Source organism: Hyaena hyaena, unplaced genomic scaffold (assembly GCF_003009895.1).
Source record: "Hyaena hyaena isolate Hyena2069 unplaced genomic scaffold, ASM300989v1 scaffold_307, whole genome shotgun sequence".
NCBI classification, from domain to species: Eukaryota; Metazoa; Chordata; class Mammalia; order Carnivora; family Hyaenidae; genus Hyaena; species Hyaena hyaena.
In genome coordinates, this window is record NW_024080939.1 from 858,252 (window position 1) to 882,288 (window position 24,037).

Consider the following 24,037-nt stretch of genomic DNA (forward strand, 5'->3'; position numbering starts at 1 on the left):
AACTGATCAATTCCTCTTTTAGCTTTAGCTGGCTGACTTTTCTGTCATTTGCAAACCAAAGATTTCTGAGCATCGTGCCAAGCAAGTCAGGTAAATACTGTCGCGCTGGGGAGCACGTGCTCATTTAGCAAACATTTAGTGTACGCTTATTTTATGCCAGAAAGGCCCTTTGCATAGCAAAATTACACAGCTTATTCGAATCATTTTTCGAATGACGAGAACATATCTTTGTGTTAGTTCAAGTTTGTGTGTGTGTGTGTGTACATGTATATGTATCCCTTTTTCTTCAATAACTACACAGTATTATGACCAATATGTCAGGTCACCTGGGCGACATAACATAATGGCATAATTCATAAATCCTTTGTCAACACTTTGATTTGCATGAGGGCATGGAGAACTACTTTGGTGTTCATAGCCTGATGAGCTATGTGACCTTGGGCAATTTGCTTAACTTCTCTGAGCTTTCCGTGTTTATCTGTAAAGTGGAGAGAATAAAAGTCTGTGTATCAACTGATTGTTGTTAGTAATAAACAAACAGAGTCGTGTAAAGTGCACAGCATAGTGGCTGGCACATGATAAAATCATTCAGGGGGCGCCTGGGTGGTTCAGTTGGCTAAGCACCTGACTCGATTTTGGCTCAGGTTATGATCTCATAGTTGTGAGATTGAGCCCCACATAGAGCTCGGGCTCTGAGCTGGGAGTGGAGTCTGTTTAAGGTTCTCTCTCTCTCTTCCTCTGTCCCCCTTGCACTCATTCTCTCACTCACACTCTGTCTCTCTCTGTCTCTCTCAAAAAGAAAAAATCATTCAGAAAATGATAGCCATTGTTAATATCATGATTACCATAGTCATCATCACCTTCATCATGCTGAAGGAAGCTATACCCGTAGTTAGAATAATTTACATGCATATGGTGCTTTAATGACCATTCACAAAGTACTTTCTCATCTGATTTGATACAGTGAGCCCACTGCCTCGCAGTATCCATTTCACATTTTGGCTTCTCACAAGTTGATAAGAGCAATTTTTTCAAAGGTTTCCATGATATTTGGCAAGATCCACTGAGTCTAGTAGCAAATATAAGGGACTGAGAAATGCACTCGTTTTGGTAAAAAGTAAAAAAAAAAAAATAAAGGAAAACATTTTTAGGACAAACGTGGCCTGGCACTAAATATCTTTAATCAAGGCTGGACGTTAAACTGCTTAGTAGAACTTTGGTTACAATTGTTAACACTTGTGAAGACCTAATCAGGGGAGACAAAGTGGTCCTTTGACAAGGCCTTTTGTTTTTCCTGAATAATACATCACTGATATCAAAGAGAAAAGTTTGAAGCAAACCCTTTTTTAAAGTTTTTGATCATTGTCATTTTAAAATAGTCTTAAAGTTGGACCTCCAGACAGACGATGTGTGTTTGTGTTACCAACCTAAGCAGATTGTTGAATTTGACCCATTTAAATACTTTCTTTGTGGAATGTTTTTCACAAAGCCATGTTTTTGAAATGCTAAAATATGGATCCATTGTAAGATCTTTTTTTTTTTTCCCCAGAGGAAAATACTTTAGAATTAACAACTGGGTGAAAATCCTTAGCTGTATTGTTTGAGGGAATATCACACTTTTGATATCACACAAATTTCTAGAATAAGACAAGGACTTGATTCACGAATTAAGCAAAATTTGCTAATAATCCTATTTTGCTTGTTTGTTTTTGTTTTGGATCAGGATGTTGTTTTATCTAATTCAGAGAAGACACAGCTTCTTTTTTTAAGTAAAATTTGTTTAACCTTTATTTATTTCTGAGAGAGAGAGAGAGACAGAGCATGAGCAAGGGAGGGGCAGAGAGAGAGGGAGACACAGAATCTGAAGCAGGCTCCAGGCTCTGAACTGTCAACACAGAGCCCAATGTGGGGCTTGAAATCACGAACCGCAAGATCATGACCTGAGCCGAAGTCAGTCGTTTAACCAACCAAGTCACCCAGACACCCTCACAGCTTCTTTATTAATTGCCAAGGTGACAGTGATGCTGTGGGAAGAAGTCATCACAAGTTTACAGGTATAAATTTTAATGATCTCTTGCCGAAAAATCCAAACACAAACCAACAGGCATGTAAGACAAAACTTTCTTGGGTATCTGGATTATTTCCTCTTGGTCAGAGCTTCTGCCAGAAACTAGAAGAAATTGTGAATTCAGAATTTTTCTCATCTTTTGAGGCCCAGATTCTCTGAGTAGTTTATCAAGAGCAATCACTTCTACATCCTTTGTTGCGCATCATGAGGTGAACGCCAAATTCTAGACTTAACACTCCTAACTAAGGACAACAATCATTAAATAAAGATGAACCATAATATTTAGGTTTTATGAATACTTGATGCCTTTTGAAAGACAAGGAGCGAGATTCTCCTAATGCTTGAGTCATGGCTTAGTAGTAAATTAGGCATCCACAGAAGCTATGTTAAGATATGCTGCAGAGGTTTTGGGTACTGTACAGAAGAGGTATGATAGCCTTGGTCTACAGTCTGTCCCAGAGAAAGGAGTCACAGGGACACGCTACCCCATTCAGCTTCACATTGTCAATGAGCATTGTGGGTAACTTACTGCCAACGATTCCCTCTGTGATTCTCAAATGTTACATTTAAACTTAGCAAATATTACTCCTATATCTCAGGTGGGTAATATATATGGTCAGCTTGCTATTCCAGACACAAAGAGAACCTGTGGGCGCCTGGGTGGCTCAGTCGGTTATGCGTCATACTCTTGATTTCGGCTCAGGTTGTGATCTCCCGGTCATGGGATCGAACCCAGCGCTGAACTCCTTGCTGAGCACGGAACCTGCTTGGGATTCTCTCTACCCCCCCCCCCAAATAAATAAATGAACATTAAAAAAAAAAAAAGCCCTCAAAGGGAACCTGGTTATTTGTAGGTCTCACGTAGCTGTGGGCACACATAAGGTCAAATTAGCCTTAATTAGCTCTTGAGAGCCTGTCTTGGGCACCACAGGACCCCCGGCACATGCCTGGTCCCTTCCCTTGCTCCATCTGGGCTCCACTGGGCCCGGCAGCTCCCCACGCAGCTCAGCATGGAGCGTCAGAGTCACTGTGAGGTCTGTGGTGCAGTGTGTGTGTGGGAGGTCCTTCTGTCTGTGTGCCACACTTTATCACTTCAGTCTGGAGGCAGTTTGGACCTGAGTCTCCCTGTGGCTTTCATCCAAATAGACCCTTCAGTCTCATCCTGCAGCATCTCTCTCAAGTGTCAGACTGAGTTTCCAGCACTGGGAATCCGCACCCTCCTCCACATACCTGGCTTTTCACATCTTCGTGGAGGTCTGTCCTCCAACATCTTTCTCTTTTAGTACTCATCCCCAACAACATTGACCATGAACTAGTCAAATAAATGGGATAACAAGACAGGGAGATTGTGGTCCCACAAGTCTCGCACACACTTTGCTACTGTTAGGGTATTTTATTTCTGATGGATCATTTTGGAAGATGGTCTGAGTACGGTGACAATTTGGGCTCCAAGGGTAAACAGACCCCCAGACATTTCATTAAAAAAAGCTTCTTTTGTGATTTTGTGGTCATGACTATATTAGACGCTAAAAATATTTGCTAGTAATAGATGGAGGTTCAGAAAGTGACTGGGAATTTAGACAGGTCAAAATAAGAAACTTGCCATGAAGGCTTGTCGGGCTGGATCAGATATCAAAGTGGCAAGAGTATTCGGCAATCTGCGACTTCTGCATGATATTTGCATAGAGAGAACTTTAAAAAGGTTGCATTTCTTTTCTCCTTTCATATTTACTTTGTGTTAAGGTTAGAGGATCTCACTGGCAATGTTGCTGATGCTATTTTTGTAAACTCCAGCTCTGTGTTTAAATGTAGCAGGATGGAAATTTCGAGCTACAGCAACAATAAATATATCTGACATCCTTGTAACTTTCAAGTTGTAGTTCGCCTGAGAGCCGTAAAGGCTGTTTTTTTTTTTTGTTTTTTTTTTTTGTTTTTTTTTTTTTTTCCTTGGACTCTGAAGTAAGAAAGAAACTTTTGTTTATAAATTTCCGAGATTTTTGTCTTTGCACTTACCACGAAGTCAAATGTAGATATAATCCACTTTAAGCACTTCTGGCAAAAAACCAAATATGCCTGTTTTTTTTTTTAATTTTTTTTAATGTTTTATTTATTTCTAGGAGAGAGAGAGACAGCATGAGCAGGGGAGGGTCAGAGAGAGAGGGAGTGACAGACTCTGAAACAGGCTCCAGGTTCTGAGCTGGCAGTCAGCACAGAGCCCGACGCCGGGCTTGAACCCACGAACCTCGAGATCATGACCTAAGCGAAAGTCGGACGCTTAACCGACTAAGCCACCCAGGCGCCCCCAAATATGCCTGTTTTTTGATAAGGGGGAAAGAATCCCAACTTTTTGGCAACACAAAGCCTTTACAGCAGGCTGCAGTGTATGGCTTCTGTCAGTTACGCTGTGATCCTGTGGACTTATGGACCCCTGACCCTGTACAGGAAGTAAGAGGCAGACCTGGGCCATCTTTCTGATCCATTTGAGTTATGTCTGATTCTAAATTGAGTTATATAGACTCAAACATAACAGGACCTGGTTTCTATATTCTTTATTCCTCCCGTCTCAAAATATAAAATTTCATATGCCGATTTTGGTGAAAGGATCTTAGGGTGTTTAAAATCAAAGATTATTTAACTGGCGCTCCAGTGGGGTCTATATTAGACTCCTTTGCAAAGATATTTGATAACAGAACAAATGTGTGCCTGGGCGTGCCTATTTTTGTTTTAACTCCCCATGCTTAGATGTGTAAACTAGACTATAAGTGCAAAAGGCAGGGTTGTGTGGTGGTGTTCATTTTGTTAGCCCCGTGGAAGGCTCTTGAGGAAAAAAAATATGCCAGTTTATGATCATATAGACTTTATATTCCTGAAGATGGCTTCTGTGACTTTTCTTACAACCATCTGGTGATCAAGAGTTAGATGCTCAACCAACTGAGCCTTACAATTGTTATTTCTTTTAAAAAAATTTTTTAACTTATATTTTGAGAGAGAAAGAGAGGGAGACAGAGAGAGAGTGAGGGAGGGGCAGAGAGAGAAGGAGAGAATCCCAAGCAGGCTGTCAGCGCAGAGCCCAACACTGGGCTCAAACTCACAAACCATGAGATCATGACCTGAGCCGAAATCAAGAGTTGGATGCTTAACCAGCTGAGCCTCCCAGGCATCCCACAGTCATTATTTCATAGACGATAAACTTGAGCTTCAGAGAGAACAATTCATGATTCCCTCTATGTCTTCTCTTCCACTTTTTTTGAGTCCAATAGTCTTTTACTCCACTTTTGAGTCCCTTTACAGTGAGTGGAAGGAGCATCACTAAGCAAGAGCGATGGGAAAGGGCTGCTGGGAAATGGTATGTCTGAATTCCTGCGTCAGGTTGGTGGCAGTTGATAGAAGCCTTCTTACAGACCACGGGACTCCTCCATCATTGCCAGCCCCTCCCCTCCTGACCCGGAAGGAGCATCAAACCACATGTGTAACAGCTGCCAGCAAACCTCAGCGTGGTTGGCAATGAGCTTTCCAAATGGATGTCAGCAGAAATACGTCTCTGGCCTGAAAGTGGTCTCCAGGATGCCAGAGGTGTGTTTTTCCTTAAGCTTCCAGGTCAGTCTTTGAGTCACTGGACCACCTTCACCTAGTTTTCATTTGGTCTGGCTCATTGTAGACTGAGTTACCTCTCAGATAGACAGGAGGTCATATTGCGAATGGTCAACAGCAACAAACAGGACGATTTGGCACATGCTACCTTGTATCTTTGGGTTACAAATATTTATAAAACAAAATGTTCTTATCTCTCAGAGTTCTAGCGAGAGACTTAACCTTTAACTAAGTCTTGCACGGAATTCTGGGTTGGACTGTGTAACAATTTGCCTTGTCCTGTGGCTGTGTGCTATGTGCTAATACATTTCCATCCAATTCAACAACTGGTTTAATGAGCACATATTACAATAACATGGCAGGCAGCTATGCTGATACTGGGGACAGGGTGGAAAGTGACACATACACGGTCCCTGGCTTCATGTAAGATATAAATCAGTGAGGAAAGATGAGAAGGAAGGACTGAAAGTTGGGTTCATGTGATGAAAGAACAGTCTCATGAAATGGGATTATCTTTTTCAGAGAGGTGAGCATGCTGGAATTTTCTGGTTGTTGCAGAGTTTAGATAGCCTGAACTTTTTTTGAATGTTTATTTATTTATTTTGAGAGAGAGAGAGAGAGAGAGAAAGAACAGGGAGGGATAGAGAGAGGGGGAGAGAGAGAATCCCAACCAGGCTCTGCAGTATCAGCACAGAGCCTGATGCAGAGGCTCAGTCTCGCAAACCTTGAACTGCAAGATCATGTCCTGAACCGAAATCAAGAGTCAGATGCTCAACCAACTGAACCACCCAGTCACCCCTAGATTGAACATTTTAAAAAAATTTTTTTATGGTTTTTAAAAATTTATTTCTGAGAGGGAGGGAGAGAGAGGAGTGTCAGAGAGAGAGGGAGACACAGAATCCGAAACAGGCTCCAGGCTCTGAGCTGTCAGCACAGAGCCCAATGCGGGGCTTGAATCCACGAACCGTGAGATCATGACCTGAGCCAAAGTTGGATGCTTAACTGACTGAGCCACCCAGGCACTCCTAGATTGAACTTTTTAATGCCCTCACAGGTAGGCTCTGGTCTTAGTAGCTCTAAAATCTTGTGAAAGTCTCATGACCTCTTTGGACCACAGTTTTGACATTTGTAAAGCATGGGGGTTAATGGGATGATTTTGTAGCCACACATATCGTTGTGAACATTGCACAATGTATAGAAATCTCAAATCCCTATGCTGTGCACCTGAAATGAAGGTAGCAATGTATGTTAACTATGCTTCAATAGAAACAAACAAATAAAAAAGGTGTTTTCAGTGAAATGTTGAAAGCTCTTCTTCTAACGTCAGAAACAAGACAAGGATGTCCACTCTCACCACTCCTATTTAACACAGTTCTAGAAGTCCTAGCCAGAGCAATTGGGGGGGGGGGGAGGAAGAAGAAAGGAGCGGGGAGGGAAAGGGAGTGGAGGGGAGAAGAGGGGAGGATAGAAGAGAAGAGATGAGGGGAGGAGAGGAGAGGAGGGGAGAGGACAGAAAAAAAGAAAGAGAAAGACCCAAATTGGAAAGAAAAAAAAATTGTGTCTGCTTTCAAATAATATGATCTTCTATGTTGACAACCCAATAGATTCTACCAAAAACCTCTTTAAAAAGAATCCAGTAAAGTTTCTGGGTACAAAATCAATATACAGACATCAGTTGTGTCTCTATACACTAACAATAAAATATCTGAAAAAGAAATGAAGGGGCTTCCTGGCTGGCTCAGCTAGTGAAGCATGCAGAGTTGTGAGTTCAAGCCCCATGTTGGTGGGTGTAGAGAGCTTCCTTAAAACCAAAAAAAAAAGAAAAAAAGAAAAGAAGAAAACAATTACATTTACAATGGCACCAAAACGAAAAACCAATAAAATACTCAAAGAGAAATGTAACCAAGGAGATGAAAGATCTCTACCTGGAAAACTATAAGATTTTGATAAAAAAATAATTGAAGAGGACAAATCCATGGAAGGATATCCCATGCTGCTGGATTGGAAGAATTAATATTTTTAACATGTCCAAACTATCCAAAGCCATCTATAGATTCAGTGCAATCCCTCAAAGTTCCGCTGGCATTTTTCTCAGAAATAGAAAAAAATCCTAAAAGTCAAATGGGACCACAAAACACCCCAAATAGACAATGCAATGTTGAGAAAGAAGAACAGAACTGGAGACCTCCTATGTCCTAATTTCAAACTGTCTTGCAAAGCTATTGTAATCAAAATAGTATGTCCTGCATAAAGACAGATGCATAGATCACTGGAAATAAATTGAGAGCCCAGAAATAAACCCATGCATATATAGTCAACAACTATATGACAAGCGAATCAAGAATACTCAACTGAGAAAGGGCTGTCTTTTCAATAGTGGTGTTGGGAAAAGTGGATAATTACATACAAAATAATAAAACTGGACCCCTATCTAACACCATTCATAAAAATTAACTCAAAATGGACTAAAGACTTAAACATAAGACCAGAAACTGTAGAATTCCCAGAAAAAACTGTAGGGGAAAAGCTCCTTGACATTGGTCTTGGCAATGAGTTTTGAATATGACTCCAGAAGCACAAACAACAAAAGCAAAAATAAATAAGCGGAACTATTTCAAACTAAAAGTCTTCTGCACAGCAAAAGAAACAATCAAAAGAATGAAAGGGCAACCTATGGAAAGGGAGAAAATACTTGGAAACCATATATCTGATAAGGAATAAATATCCAACATCCTTAAGAAACTCACAAAACTCAATAACGGAAGGCCAAGCAATCTGATCGAAAAGTGGACAAAAGACCTAAATAGACATTTTTCCAAAAAAGACATACAAGTGGCCAGAAGGTACATTGAAAGACACTAATCATCACTACTCATTAGGGAAATGGAAATCAAATCCATAATGATGTCACCTCACACCTGTTAGAATGGCTGTTACCAAACAGACAAGAGTGACATGATTGGGTTAAACATCATTGGTTAAGTGGGTTGGTTAAGCATCTGACTCGTGGTTTTGGTTCAGGTCATGATCTCGTTCATGGTCATGGGATTGAGCCCCATGAAGAGCACTGAGCTGAGCATAGAGCCTGCTTAAGATTCTCCCTTTCTCCCTCTGTCTACCCCTCCCAACTCACACTCATTCTCTCTCTAAAACAAAACAAAACACACACACACACACACACACACACACACACACAAAACCAAAAACAAAACTCCAAAATGACAAGAGATAAGTGCTGGTGAGGATGTGGAAGAAAAGGAACCCTTGTGCTTTATTGGTGGAAACATCAATTGGGCAGAACTACTACGGAAAACAGTTTGGACGTTCTTCCAGAAATTAAAAAGAAAATAGCCTACCCTATGATCCAAAATCCCACTTCTGGGTATATATCCAAAGGGAATGAAATCAGGATTTCCACGAGGTGCCTGTACTCCTGTGTTCTGTATAGTATCATTCATAGTAGCCCACACAGGGAAACAACCTAAGTATGGATGAATGGATAAAGACTTTGTGGTATGTATATATTTCTGGGAATCTAATGTACATATGTAGAAATAATATAGTGGTATAAATATTACTTAGCCCCCAAAAAGAAGGAAATCCTACCATTTTAGACAACATGGATGGGCCTTGAGGGCATTGTTTTGAGTGAAGTAAGTCCGATGAGAAAAACAAATATTGTGTGATCTCATTTATATGTAGAATCTAAAAAAGCTGAAAGAGTAGAGACAGAGAGTTAGAATGGTGGTTATCAGGAGTTGGGGGCTGGAAGAAATGGGGAGATGTTGGTCAAAGAATACAAACCTCCAATTATAAGATGAACACATTCTGAGGGTCTAATGTACAACATGGTGACTATAGTTAATAGTATTGTATTGTGTACTTGAGAGTTACTAAGAGTAGATATTAAATGTCCCCCTGATGCCCAACAAAAGAGCATTGGTAATTATGTGATGTGATGGGGAAATGCTAACTAACCCTACTGTGGTCATTGTTTTGCCACATATATATGCATATCAAATCATCACCTTGCACACCTTAAACATATACAATTCTATATGTCAGCTATATCTCAGTAAAGGAAGGGGTGTTGGAAGGCTGCTCAACCTGAAGTATTTTTGTTGAATTGTTGCAATAGTTAACATCAATCAAAGGCTGCATAAATGCCAGGTACTGGACAGGTGGCTTTTTTGACACTGTTACATTTTTAAAAAACTTTCTGAAAAATGTTTATTTATTTTGTGAGGGGGGAGGCACAGAGAGTGGGGGATACAGAGGATCTGAAGAAAGCTCCTTGTTGACAGCAGAGAGCCCGATACGGGGCTGGAGCTCGCAAACCCTGAGATCATGACCTGAGCTGAAGCTGGATGCTCAACCGGCTGAGCCACCCAGGAGCCCCCTGGCATTGTTACATTTGAAGAGTAATTTTTGTGCATCTGCTGTGTCACCCTGGCTACAAGCCACATCAAGAGGGGTGTGGTGTTACATAACCATCAAGGGAGCAGATGGCTTTGCCCAGATATGTTTCTGGATTTGAGATATTTGAGATCCTTTAGAGGGAACTTGCACCATACAGACAAGCATCTACGTGCTGTTTATATAATATTTGCATGTAAACTCTTTGTTCGTGGTGAAAAATGATCAGTTTGATACTTCCCATATTCTAAAAAAATCTCTCCAGACAAATACGCAGTTTTCAAGGCAAAAGAGAGTCTTTCCATCTGTTATAGCTATTTATTTGAAAGAGGATTCACATTTTAAATGCCCCATATCCACCCATCTCCATCAAGTATCTCCTTTTGCAAAGTTTTGGTCTTTAGGGAATTCCTTTGTGTCATTTTCCAATGCAGTTGAACTTAATTGCTGTGTGATTTATTAGGTGGACATGGTCTTCAACTACTTGTCTGGGATGAGAGTCCATCCCTTTCAGTAACGTGAGGGCAGGGAAATGAGCAATGCCCTCCTGGTAGGCTAGAAAGCATAAGGCAGGAGATAGAGGTGGAATATTCGATGTCCCACTAACGTGGTTCACTAACCATGGTGATGATGGTGTTCACAGTAAAATCACGATGATGGTGGAGGTGGTCGTGATAGCGGCCAACATGCATGGAGTGTCTCAGAAACACGGAGAATTGGTTTGCTTAACTATCTTTTTAATCCTAACAGCAACCAAATGAACTTGGTCCCAATGTATGCATGTATAGAGGATAAAACTGAACCTTAGCATTTGTGTCCACCTGTTCTTTTTTAACACTAAATTTTTTTTTAATGTTTATTTAATTTTGAGAGAGAGATAGGGCATGAGCAGGGGAGGGGCAGAGAGAGACACACACACAGAATCAGAAGCAGGCTCCAGGCTCTGAGCTAGCTGTCAGCACAGAGCCTGACGCAGGGCTCGAACCCACGAACCGTGAGATCATGACCTGAGCCGAAGTCGGATGTTTAACCGGTTGAGCCACCCAGGTGTCCCCTGTGTCTACTTGCTCTTGCTCACACTGTCAGTTACCAGACAAGCTGAGATTTAAACCGAGTTCAATCTAATTCCAGATCTTTGGTTCTTAGCTTCTAAATAGAACTCATTTGGGCCACCTGGGTGGCTTGGTCAGTTGAGCATTCAACTCTTGATTTTGGTTCAGGTCATTATCTTATGGTTTATGATTTCAAGTCCCAGGTCAGAGACTGCTTGGGATTCTCTATCTCCCTCTCTGTCTGCTCACTTCTATCCCCCACACTATCTCTCTTTCTTTCTCTTTTAAATAAATAAACATTAAAAAAAATCAGAACTCACTATTAAAAAAATAAATGGAACTCATTTAAGACCTTGGCATTACGATTCCTTTCTAAGAGATGGGGTGAGTCTGCTACCATATCTTTAATTCTATTATGATTTGAATGGAGCTATAATTTATTATTTAAACAGTATCAAACAATAAATAGAAAATTCTCTCAAAGTCAAACAATTGGGAAAAAAAAGTAAGGTTACATAAAAGTCACAAACATTTGGCAGGTGAGCATTCAGTCTGTGTGTGGGAAGGCAGTGTGATGCAGAGGAAGGAACTTGGGTTTGAAATTGGCCGGCTATGTGATCTCGGCCAGTCACTTACCTTCTCTGAACTCAGTTTATATCCCTATAAGATGGGGCTAAAATATACCCACTATGAAGGGATGCTGAAATCTTTGTAGATCATAAATTACAAATCTGTATAGTGCCTGGCAAAGAAAGTACATTACTGCTACTCAATAGAAGATCATTTTACTTTCCTGCTTACAAACCACCAGTTCCAATCAAGCTTTTGGGATAAAACTCTAACTCCTTAACTCAGCCTAAAGGCCCTTGACCCTTGCCGTGTAACCAGCTTCATCTTTAGACATTCTCCCTCTCATTGGGCTCAGATGGGCCGAGCATTCCTTTTCCACCCCAGGACCTTTGAATATGCTGTGTCCTTGGCTGAACATACTCTTGCATCTCTTTATTAACTCACTACTCCCTTGTGCTTTAGGTCTAAGCTCAATCATCACTTCCCCAGGGAAATCAGCCTGAACCCTAGAAAACATCAGTCCCCTTCTAATCTATCTCCAGTGCTCCTTCTTCTTTGGGGTACCCCTCACTATGGTAAGTAAGTACTTAATTCATCTGTCTTGTCACTAGGATGTGACCTCCAGGAGGGCAGGGGCTGCATTGCCCCATGTTCATGTTCAATCCCCAGTTCCTCACATGGGGCCTCATTCACAAGAGGTGCTTGACAAGCATTTGTTGAATAAATGAAAAGAAAATACGGGCGCCTGGGTGGCTCAGTCAGTTTAGTGACCGACTTTGGCTCAGGTCATAATCTCGCAGTTTGTGAGTTCGAGCCCCACATTGGGCTCTGTCCTGACAGCTCAGAGCCAGGAGCCTGCTTCCGATTCTGTGTCTCCCTCTTTCTCTGCCCCTTCTCCACTCATTCTCTCGCTCTCTAAAAAAGAAATAAACATTAAAAAAAGAATAAATCAGTGGATGAATAAGGATTATCTTATTTCCAAGATGCTCCTTGATGTTTTCTGATCCGTTTTTGTTAAAAGAAGACCATAGGGTGTAAGCCGTGGAAGCTTCTAACAAAGGCACAGGTTTTTGCCCAAAGTGGTGTCTTTTTCACTCTTGAGGAGAGCAAGACTTCCTTGGGGACCATTTGTTACCTGTGGCACACCAGGCACCTCATGTCCCAAATAAGCTACATTCGGTCTGACCAGAGCGATATACTGGACGAAAGAAACATACCACCCCTCTGAAATAGACGCTTTGTTTTATGATGGAGGTAGATGGGCTGGAGCCAGCAGGTGCGGGCTGGGCTGACATGGGTTCTGTGGAGAATCATTAGAGCCTCTTTAGAGATGCGGATTTACTCTGCGTTTAATCAGCCACAGGCAGAAGAAATGGCTTCATTTCAGCTCGACAAGAGCCAGATCACAAAAGGAAGATAGATGGCTAATACGGTTCATCACTACAAGCATATTGTCCTAATTTGAAGGAACAGCCTGGCACCCAGGCTAATCAAGTAGGAGAGTGCAATATGGCTAGCGAGGAGGGCAAGCTAGCTTAACTCTCAGCGTGCCCCTTAAGGAAAAGTGTTACATGTTTTCCTAATTAATATTTTAAGGGAAGTGGGAACTATAAAACACATCCCTCAGTCACTTAAGAAACTCCCTTGCTTGGAATTCAAGATGCTTAAGGAACGATTTTTCCCTTTCCTGAAATGTCTGAAGCTCTCTCCCTATCAAATAGCACTGCAGGTGCTCCTGAGGGGTCTCTGTCAGTTAAGCGTCCAACTCTTGGTTTGGGCTCAGGTCGTGATCTCAAGGTTCATGAGTTTGAGCCCCACGTCGGGCTCTGCGCTGACAGTGCAGAACCTGCTTGAGATTCTATCTCCCTTTCTCTCTGCCCCTCCCCTGCTCTCTTTCTCTCTCTCTCTCTCAAAATAAATAAGTAAAAGCTTATTAAAAAAAAAGTACTGCAGCCAATGAACGAGGTGCCTTAGGAAGGGCAATTTGCTGGCTGTGTGTAACACATGGTTATGTGTGCAATTCATCTGGAAATAGAGGCAAATAGAGACAGTGCTGTGTCTGTGCATGTGGATACCCTCTGGTCCCTTGTAGTCTGTTGTTACCATTCCCCTGCTTGCCTTTCGTACTCCAGAGCCCCTGCTGGGGAGGACGTACAGTGGTTATTCCATTTAGCTGAAGTTAGCATGTCGATTGCTTAAGAAATTCCAACGAAGGGATTTTTAAGCCTGTGTGGGAGGAATGACACAGATCTGAACTCTGTGTCCTTGCCAGACCCCTCGAATGTGAAGCAAAAGCAGATAACGAGAGTCACTGGGGTACTTTCAAACAAGTGGATGTTTTAGAATCATTTGGTGTGTGTCACATCCATGTTTTCATTCTATTCCCTGAGCCGGAGCACAGAGCTTTTACAGCCCTCCCCACCCCAATGACTATTTTCCAGATGTTCTAAAACAACATCAAGTGACCCAGTTTACCCTTGAGAGGTTTATAAAGGTGCATTTATGGAGCACCAGGCTGAGTGAGGCTGAGATGCTCGCTTGGCAGCTTAGTCCTAGATAATCTCCCATGAACGTGGTATCAAATCTTACTTTACCTAAGGCACACAGAGTATGGTTTTTAGAAAAAGATATGCTAAGTACTCCCAAAGTGAAGAAGAAACATAAGAAGCTTAGCAATGGATGTAGAAATATTATCATCAGCTATCGGGGTAATAGTAGCCAGTCATTCCTCACCTAAAGGCACAGATTTCGGCTTAGGCAGATCAAGACAGAGCAGTGGAAGTATGTGATCTAAGTGCATTTAAATATCAGTGAGATGAGGCGAAGGACCTTGTTAACAAAAAACCTGAACACATGTCATTTGCTTTCCATGCTGCACAGGATGAAAAGGAAATCACTACGGCAGAAATGAAAGGAGGCACATTGGGGTCTTGTAGGCCATATTGCCGGAACAAGAGGAGTCATCACTTATGGACGAGACGTTGTTTCATCCCTAGGACATGGGCAGCAGTTTCTAGAGCAGTCGGAACCCAGCTCTTTGCCTACATAGCAGAGGTGAGTCGTTTCTCAAGGAGAAACAATATGTTGTCTTCTATTCAGTCGTACGAAAGGAGCCACCAGCGGGCGTTGGGCCCCATGTCAAAAATCTGGTGAGAAGGTGGGATAGTTCTTCCCCAGCACATATGCTACGTGCGTGTAGATGGCATTCAGTGGGAATGGGTCCCTTCAACTCCCAAAGTAAGCAACACACCAAGGGCTTGATGTGGAAAGTGCTTAATGCTCTATAGGATGCCAATCACCTACTGGCTGGGAATGTAGAATGAACAACCTTTCTGGCCTGACTTCTTCTTCTTTTTTTTTTTTTTTTTTTTAGTTTATTTATTTTTGAGAGAGAGAGAGACAGAATGCAAGTAGGGGAGGGGCAGAGAGAGAGAGAGAGTGAGAGGGACATAGAATCCAAAGCAGGCTCAAGGCTCTGAGCTGTCAGCACAGAGCTGGACGCGGGGCTTGAACTCACAAGCCATGAGATTGTGACCTGAGCTGAAGTAGGACACTCAACTGACTGAGCCACCCAGGTGCCCTGGCCTGGCTTCTGTTATCACTGGTGCCAGACTCGACGCAGTCATCTTGCTGAGGTTCTTTACAGATGACAGGGAGAGTGAGCCTGTGTAGGAGGCTCCTACTCTCTGCAGATCTTGGAATGCCTGCTGTTCTGCACCAGTTCACACCTTAAGAGCCGAGACATGCCACCAACTAACAGATGATGGTCCTTTCGCCGAGTTCAGAAATGGATGCCCCTTCATCCAAGGAGAATCTGGGGAGCCCTGGCCAGCACTCAACATGCTTGTCTTGCACAAACTCTGGTAAAGAAGTATAATTCCAGCTTTCGTGTGGACGTAGATGCCCACTCGAGATAAGATAAACTACCCTTTGCTTTGGAAATGTGTAGTGTGGGACACCAAAGGCTGATCGTCTCAAGGGCATTGGCATTGCTGGTGCTTCTGGATTTCTGCGACGGATCTGCTCATAGTTAGAAACATCAGTTACATTACCCTTATCTTAACATCCTTAAGCATCAGTGTTGTTACTGGTCATCAAATTAGCTGCTTCCTCTGATTTCGAATCCACTGACAGTTTTGGGTGGTTTGAATTGAGTGGGGTGGACAAGGGGAAATTGGCGATTTCCTCTGCCTCTTACAGAGTTAATCTCCCATCCAGATACTGCTAAAACATCTCTTTCAACAGACGTCTTTCTTCCTAGTTTAGCAGCATTACTGTACAGAGCAAGTTTCGCCTTTACATTGCTCCAACTCAAAGTCCGAATGATAGATGATTTCCTGATCCTGAAGAAGACACTTAAACACTTAGGTTTCTTTCCACAGTTTATTCCAGTTTGAACAGGACAGTCTATTTCCCATTTTAGCTTGGAGAAAGGAGGTTATGTATGTGCAAACAAAATGTCTGGCATCTCTTCGAGGGTTGGGTGAATAGAAGGACCCAGAAAGTATGTTGCCAGCCAGAAATATTACTTTCTTATGTCCACTATTCGATACCTGGGCATTTCTCTCCTGTCTGCATACGTTTCCTCTGCTCTTTTTTTTTTTCTTTTCAGTGTTTAAATTTTTTTTTAACGTTAATTTATTTTTTAAGAGAGAAAGCATGATCGCGGAAGGGGCAGAGAGAGAGGGAGACAGAAGATCCAAAGCGGGCTCTGCACTAACAGCTGAAAGACTGATGTGGAGCTCAGACTCACAAACTATGAGATCATGACCTGAGCCACAGTTGGATGCTTAACCAACTGAGCCACCCAGGAGCCCCTCGTTTCCTCTGTTCTTAAAAGTGCTGTCTGGGTCTGTGGAGCGAACAAACTTTCTTACCATGGAGCTTCGGATATTTTCTTAGTCTCTTTACCCCGGTAGCCCAAATAAAGGACACTTCTAGTTTTAATCTTTGCATTGATTTCTTATGCATCAACCCCTTCGCTCCCCGACATCTCCACCCAGTGTGCCCACCGAGTAGCTATTTGGGCTGCTCACGCAGTCAAGCCCACCCAAATCTATTCCCACAAATGCTTTACTTTCGCCTAGTAAAACATTTGTTACAACGAACGTGTTCTGCCCTGTGAGCTACGTCTGAACTGCCAAACTGTCACTTTCCTGGCAATTATTCCCATGAGGAAACATTTGCAACCATCTTCAAAAAGGAGTCCTCCTTCCTTACTCCAACCAAAATACTGCAAAGTTAACACACGTGTTTCTAAAATCCTTTTTTCCTGGGGTGCCTGGATGGCTCAGTTGGTTAAGCGTCCGACTCTTGATTTGGGCTCAGGTCATGATCTCATGGCTTGTGAGTTCGAGCCCTGTGTCCGGCTCTGAGCTGACCACGCAGAGCCTGGTTGGGATTCATTCTCTCTCCCTCTCCCTCTCTGCCCCTCCCTTGCTCTTGTTCTCTCTGTCTCTCTCAAAAAAAATCAATAACCTTAAAAAAATCCTTTTTCCTTTGTAAAACTCATCTCTATTCTTCCTTCCTGATCATCAGGGAGAGGTATATATGCCCACACTCTCTTCCCAGGGGTAAAGCATTATATAATTCACTGCGTATACTTGGCCCACACAGACTCAAAGGGACTATAACGCATTTGAGTATAGGAGTGATTTTAACAATCTTGTGACAAGTCTTCCAACTGGCAGGTCTTTGGGTGAAGCTAAGAGCTACTCCTTCCATGGGTGCCTCTCAAGGAAGCAGCAAGAATGAGAAGCAAATGCTCTCACGTGCATAGCATGAACCGGGAGTCCAAGTGTCCAGAATCTTCCCCAGTAAGGAAACTTCCCAAAAGCTGAGCCACATTAAGTCTAAAGCAGAATCCCTGTCACTCAGAAAACTTCTACCAGCTTTCTTCTGCACTGCCTGAGCATAAGCGTCATCTGGGTAACATGTTATGGGAAAATTTATGCCTCATCACAAAGAAACAGCTGTGTCTTGCCACAGTCACTAACTTTTGAAAGATGTTAAAGGAAGGTATTCATTTCAAGCCGGTTGCTTCAGCTACAGCCTCCCCTTCATGTTTTAATATCATGGCGTCGCCTTCTGGTCCCCTAAGTGTTACCTGGTTTCTCTGTAGGAGTGGAGGAAACCAGGACCCGTAATTTATGGCTCCTATTAAGAGGGTTGGCTGGATGTGTGGACAATATGTCAATAATTATTTCTGGTGGGGCCTTAACAGCAGAGGAAGTGCCTCTGTAGAATGGCTTATTTTAACAGAAGACAGACATGCCTGACCTGGGCTTTATGACAGATGTCAAATATATCGAAGTGTGTTGTGAAGCAGATCGTCTTATTGGCAAAGAAATGAAAGACCACCAGGAAGATGGATGGGAAGCTTTCCTCAAGGGGTTTCCTGTCTCCTTGCCCAGGTATGGCCGTGAACTAGAAGAAAGGCCAACTGGCAGGCAAGAGGGGAGACTTCAGTGAGCAGTCTGAACTTGCGTCTGTTGGTGAGACTTGAGAACAAAAGTCCCCGATCCCTTAGAGTGATGTTGGGGGAGAGAGTTGTGGATGGGGGGGATAGGGTGGGCACTACAGAGATATGAAAGAGCGCCCCCCCCAAGAGCGAGCACCTTCTGACATGTGATGCCCCTAGGCGCCTCCCAGACCTGCTCAAAAGATCTTGTTTCTCCAGCCTTCTGTCTTGAGTTGAGTTCAACAAAGACATCTAGGGAGCCCACCATGTGCCAAGAGTTGTGCCCGGCATTAGGGATACGGCTAAGTACCACACGTTCCAATCAGAGACCCTCCACTTTCCTTCTTCTGAGTCCTTCTCCCTTGGGAAGAAATGGGATCTTAGGGTCCCTTACTAGCTTCTGGGTAGTAGGGCGTGAGTTGACTCACTGGGAAATAAGCCTCATAGGATTAAGAGGATTGAACACGACAGTGTCTTTGTGCTTGTCCCGAAGACTAGATATAGGAACTATGAAGTGAAAGCAATGGCCTTTCCACTATTTACCTTTTATCCATAAAGACTGTCTTTTCGGAAATTTATATCATCTGCCACCAAATTAACTCTATTAGATCACAAACTTCCTATATCCCTAAGCCCTGAGGTCCCTGAATTAAATATGATTATGAGGAAAATGTGCCCCTTGAGACGAATGAACGACAAAAAGGCCATCTTTCTTCCAGGTGGGTGTATCCAACCCCAGGTGCTGGACTTGGTGGCAGCTGGATCTCACTTCACACAGTGCTGGGCACAACGTGCATCCTCGGTAAGTGTTCTCAATTCGATTTATTGTAGCCATTGCTCTCCTAGAATGAAAGCCTTCTATTTTCAAAGACGTGATTTCAGTCATTGGCAAGATATAATGGATATATTATACATAAAATGTAAAAAAGCCACTCCAAGAGTATCCTTTTTTCTTCTTAAAATGTTTCTTCCTCAGAGTCTACTTAAAAAAAATTAATGTTTATTTAGTTTTGAGAGAGAGAGTGAGAGAGAGCAAGCATGAATAGGGGAGGGGCAGCGAGAGAGAGGGAGACACAGAATCCGAAGCAGGCTCCAGGCTCTGAGCTGTCAGCACAGAGCCCAATGCAGGGCTTGAACCCACAGACTGCGAGATCATGACTTGAGCTGAAGTCAGTTGCTTAACCAACTGAGCCACCTAGGCGCCCCCTCAGAGTCCATCTTGAGAAAGAATAGAATACAGTAAAACCGTGTTCTGTGAGTGTTCTGCAAGACGGGAAAACATTTCTAGTAAATTTAACTTGATAAACAAGCACTGTCTCGTAATACGAGTAGTACGTGATGCCGAATGTCATGTGACTGCAACTGAGCCAATGGCTCTTGAAATTTGCTTTGTCACATGAATGCTTTGGCTTCTGAGCATGTTTCCAGAATGAACTATGCCCACAAACCAAGATTTTACTTTATTTCATTCTTTCTGGGTTTGCTGGACATACACTGTTACAGGTGGTCTCTTGGTGACCATGAATGACAGGGGATTAGCAGTAGCATGCATTAGGGAAAAGCATGGATCTAGAGTAACAAGAATTATTAAGAAAGGGTATGAATGTCTTTACACCCATGGGATTCCCCACCGTGAGATAAGGGGGATGAAAAAGAGAAATTGAGAATGACTTGCAGGGAAAGTTAGTTGTGATATAGAGATATAGATATATAGAGATATAGGTTGGCTTAACTACTTTTCTTGGCACAAATTCTATAAGGATGGGTCGGATGCTAAAAGTAAAATCTGTAATAGACAGAAGGGCTACATAGACTTCTGTTTTGCATTTTTATCTTGTCCTGTTTTGTCATCTATTTTGTCCTGTAGCGACACAAGGAACAAGGCTAAGAAAGTAGACCTTCTTCATTGGGCATGTTTCCCCCTTCATCACCTGGGCTTTTGCCCACGACTATCTACAAACAAGAGATTCCGTCAGAGCAGAAGTGGGATCAGACTATTTTCATAAGTTTCAACCTCCAAGCCAGTCGCCAAGGGGGTTAAATGCTTTCTCTATGGAGCAGGAAAGGCAAGTCTCCCTTGAAGGAAAAAGCAAGATCGTTTCACGTGAAAGACAGGAACAGGGTAAGAACTGAACCCAAAAAGGAATCACTCTGTATATGAGACACTTGCCTTTCGTGAGGTACTAAGGACAGCTTTGTGGCTCCTAAGGACAGAGAGGAGTCACTGTAGAAGTCTATCTCTTAGTCAGGCTTGAAGTATCAAAGGAAAAATTATCTTTCTAGTTTGAATCTCGAAAATTTAGGACCCGTCAATGAAAGGAGGAGCAAATGGCTTTTCAACCACAAGAGAATTCTGCTGATTCATATTCTTTTCTTGTCTTTATTCTGATGCCCCCCCCCTGCTCTTTTTATTTCCCTCTGAATTTGTATTAAATTCGTTACATGCTCTTAAGGGAGAGGGGTCTAATTGAGGTGTAAGATGCGATGAATAAAAAAGAAAAATAGGGAGGGGGGTAGGAAGTCACTGTCGCTTCACTGAACTAGACTGTAGCTCATGTTAAGTGCCATTCCCTCTTTCAGAGAAAAAGATAGCCTTCTCCTCCAGGAAGCTCTGTGTCTCAAAGGCCTTTATTAACGTGATCTTTGGGAATAGTGTTTTAATTTTTTTCCATAATCATCATGCAAATTGATCATGATAATCTCTGGAAATGAAAAGGAGGGAACCAATGGCCTCATTAACTCCAACACTGGGAGCACGCACACTCCTACGAGCCGGGGCCACGATCCCCCCAGTGGCTCAGGTCTTCTATGTGTGTGACTTGGTCCAGTCCCCAATGCAGGCTGTGGCTTGTTCCCTGCCTCACTTGTTTAAATTGCTTCATGCATCTGACTCCATCACAAAATAATGGGACATCATTTGAAAGGTCCCAACCTTACGATAGAAACATTTATGTTCTGCGAGATTCCAACCAGAATTCTAACTCTCCTATGACAGAACCACGCCATCCATGCACGGGTTGTATCTGGACCTTATCTTAAAGACACTGTGGGCTCAAATTTCTAAACTTTGGACAATCAATTGAGCCAGCACCAAAATGTGTGGCTTCAGATGCATACTTCTGAGTGCTGTTCTGCTGAATTAAGAGGGCTTTTTCTTTTCTTTTTTTTTAAGAGTATATTTTAATTTTAATTTAACATGGAGAATGACAGAGACAAATAGATCTGTCCCTAGTACACTGAGTAACAGAGTTTTGAGCTGGTTATTAATTTCATGTAAGTGGATCCTCTTTTTATTTCTATAAACTGCAAAATCCAGGAAAAGCAGAATCAAATATGATATATGCTTATTGATTGCCCCGTATGTGCCGAGCAAGGTTAAATGGTTTCAAATGCCGACTCATCTGACAGATGAGGATAAGGCTGGGTGAAGAAGTGAAATAACATGTCCAGCTGGGAAGGGGCAGAGTCATTGACAGATCTGCCTCATCGTCTAAAAGGATTTGATGCAACTCTTTGGAAATCCACTTCCTCAGAGCCATGCAGAGCCAGATTGTTTCTCAGTGGATCGTGTCCTGCCAGTGAGCAGTAAGGAAGTTACCCTAACTCTTGGAGCCTTTGGGTACCATATACTTCTGGGCAAGGACGTGCATTCCATGGGCATCCAACACTGTGCCTTGTGCACACCGGTGCCTTCCACTGATTAGTGATATCTAGGGCTGAGCAGTATATCTCTTCCTCTTTTGGAGAAGGCTGTCCTCTCCTAGTGAGGTACAGATGCAGAGGTTGCTCAGGAGGTTGGGCGCATGGGGGAATAACCACACAGCTAGGTAGATGAGATGACCGAATCTAGCCACTTGAGTTAGAGCAGGGCCTTTGGTACCTCTCCTGTGGGAGATAAAATCCCTTTATCTCAGCTGTAACCCCTCCAGACTGAGTGTTCTTTCAAGTTGATTTGACTGGTCTTGAGAAATTTTATGACAAATATGCATTGACGCCTGCTATCTCTAAGGTATTGAATTAGAATACAGTGAAATATACCTGCAATCAACATTTGGTGAGTTTCTATGATATGTTAGATTCTCTGGAAGCAAATTTTAAAGGGCCTAAGAAAAGGTGAGCCTGTGAATGAATGCATGCAGTATTAGAACGAAGATTCATAGAGGAACAGCACGGAAGAATGACTTGAGCAGAGTGTTAAGAGAAGTGCTAACATTTGAGCTGGGTCTTGAAGTTGTTGGTAAGAGGTCTTTAGATGGAAAAATTGGAGGAAATACATTTTGTTTTGTAGGGGCTTCATGTTTAACTTGACAAAATGAGGGTGTGATTGCCTCAGGAATGGCCCTGAACGTAATTGGTTGAGGAAGGTGGTGAATAATGGAGATGAGCTGGCGCCACAGTGAATTTATGTGGTAAGATGGTATTTTCTCAAGCTATGCTTAGAACACTGGTTCCTTGATATGTTAATTGGCATTGTCTATGAAAACAGGGGGGTTTAAGGCCAAAAAAAATGTAGGGAACACTGGAGTAGGCTGTTGGTTGGGGTTCTTTCCTGCAGGACTTCTCAGGGCTTTTGATATATGATTCTGCCTTATACATTTCCAAGAGCTTGTCTTAAACCTATTTTTGTCTTTCCCTATTCGCATTGCTTTCAGGGTACCATGGATCTCACAGTGGCAAATACTTTTTTAAGGCAGGAGCAGCTGTCAGCAGTCTTCAAGAAATGAATGGCTTCTGTTTTAGAAACTTGGGGCACCCGGGAAGGTGACCTGTAACCAAGTCGTTAAAATCTTCTGGGCAAAAGAAAATAAGGGTCAGAATCAAGGCACTGAAGTTGTAAAGGAGGGAATGGAATTGAAAGGCAGTTAGCAGGTGGAATGGATACTCTGTGACCAAATGGGGGCGAATGAAGAAACGTACTTGAGGGTTACTCCCTGGGATCTAGTGGGTAAGCTCAGGCAATGAAGAGAGAGTTTGAGTAGAAGATGAAAAAGTCGATTCATTTTGGGATGGGATATAATTGTGGTTTCTCTAAGACCAACAGAGAGCATTTATGAACTCATTCAAGAGCTGGAGATATTAATCTGGAGCTGAAGATGTACACAGACATAATTTTATCTATGATGCTTTGGATGATTATTATCTAGCCATGTCTTTAGGGGTCACCGTAATTAACATTAAGTGTTGCTTGACCATAAATGTATAGAAATGCAGGTTGTAGAGGGCTGTGTTTAATAGAAACCCAACAACAAGCCATTAACTAGATTTACTAATAGGCACCTTGTCTAGGAACAGAGCATAGGGAAAAACAAGCAAGCAAACAAACAAACAAACAAACAAATATATAAATAAATATGTAAAGAAAAAAAAGAAAAAGAAAGACAATCTTTGTTCAAGGAGCTTATTATCTTTAGCCTTTAGAAGATATGACAAGTGGCCAGATTACCGTGTTAGGATCATGGACCTTGCACTTGGTATATAACCTTGGGCAAGTTAGATAATGTTTTATTTATTTATTTTTAATTTTTTAATGTTTTATTTTTTTCTGAGAGAGAGAGAGGGTCAGAGAGAGAGAGAGAAATACAGAATCTGAAGCAGGCTCCGGGATCTGAACTAACTGTCAGCACAGAGCCCAACACGGGGCTCGAACCCAGGAACTGTGAGATCATGACTGGAGACAAAGTCGGACGCTCAACCGACTGAGCCACCCAGGCGCCCCTAGATAATGTTTTAAAGCTTGGATTTGTTCACTTGTCAAATCATCTTTGTAGAATATGAGTATCTTCCTCATGAAAGAGTTGTGAGGATTAGCTACGGTTCAACAAAAATGGATTTCCTGTATTTTGATTGTATAAAATACATTTCTTTAGGAAATAATGTATG

General features: G+C 42.3%; 1 long non-coding RNA gene across 5 annotated transcripts in view; it reads left to right on the top strand.

Moving 5' to 3' along the window:
- Window positions 1–23,708, top strand: part of LOC120242454 — a 106,687-nt gene extending 82,979 nt beyond the window's left edge. For 2 of the 5 annotated variants that reach the window (XR_005531080.1, XR_005531083.1), the window contains 4 exons: window positions 12,160–12,272; window positions 14,578–14,751; window positions 18,877–18,959; window positions 20,025–23,708. This is a non-coding gene — a long non-coding RNA (uncharacterized LOC120242454). The remainder of the gene's footprint in view (window positions 1–12,159; window positions 12,273–14,577; window positions 14,752–18,876; window positions 18,960–20,024) is intronic. The other 3 variants (XR_005531082.1, XR_005531081.1, XR_005531084.1) reach the window with 2 other exon arrangements.
- The last annotated feature ends 329 nt before the right edge of the window (window positions 23,709–24,037 follow it).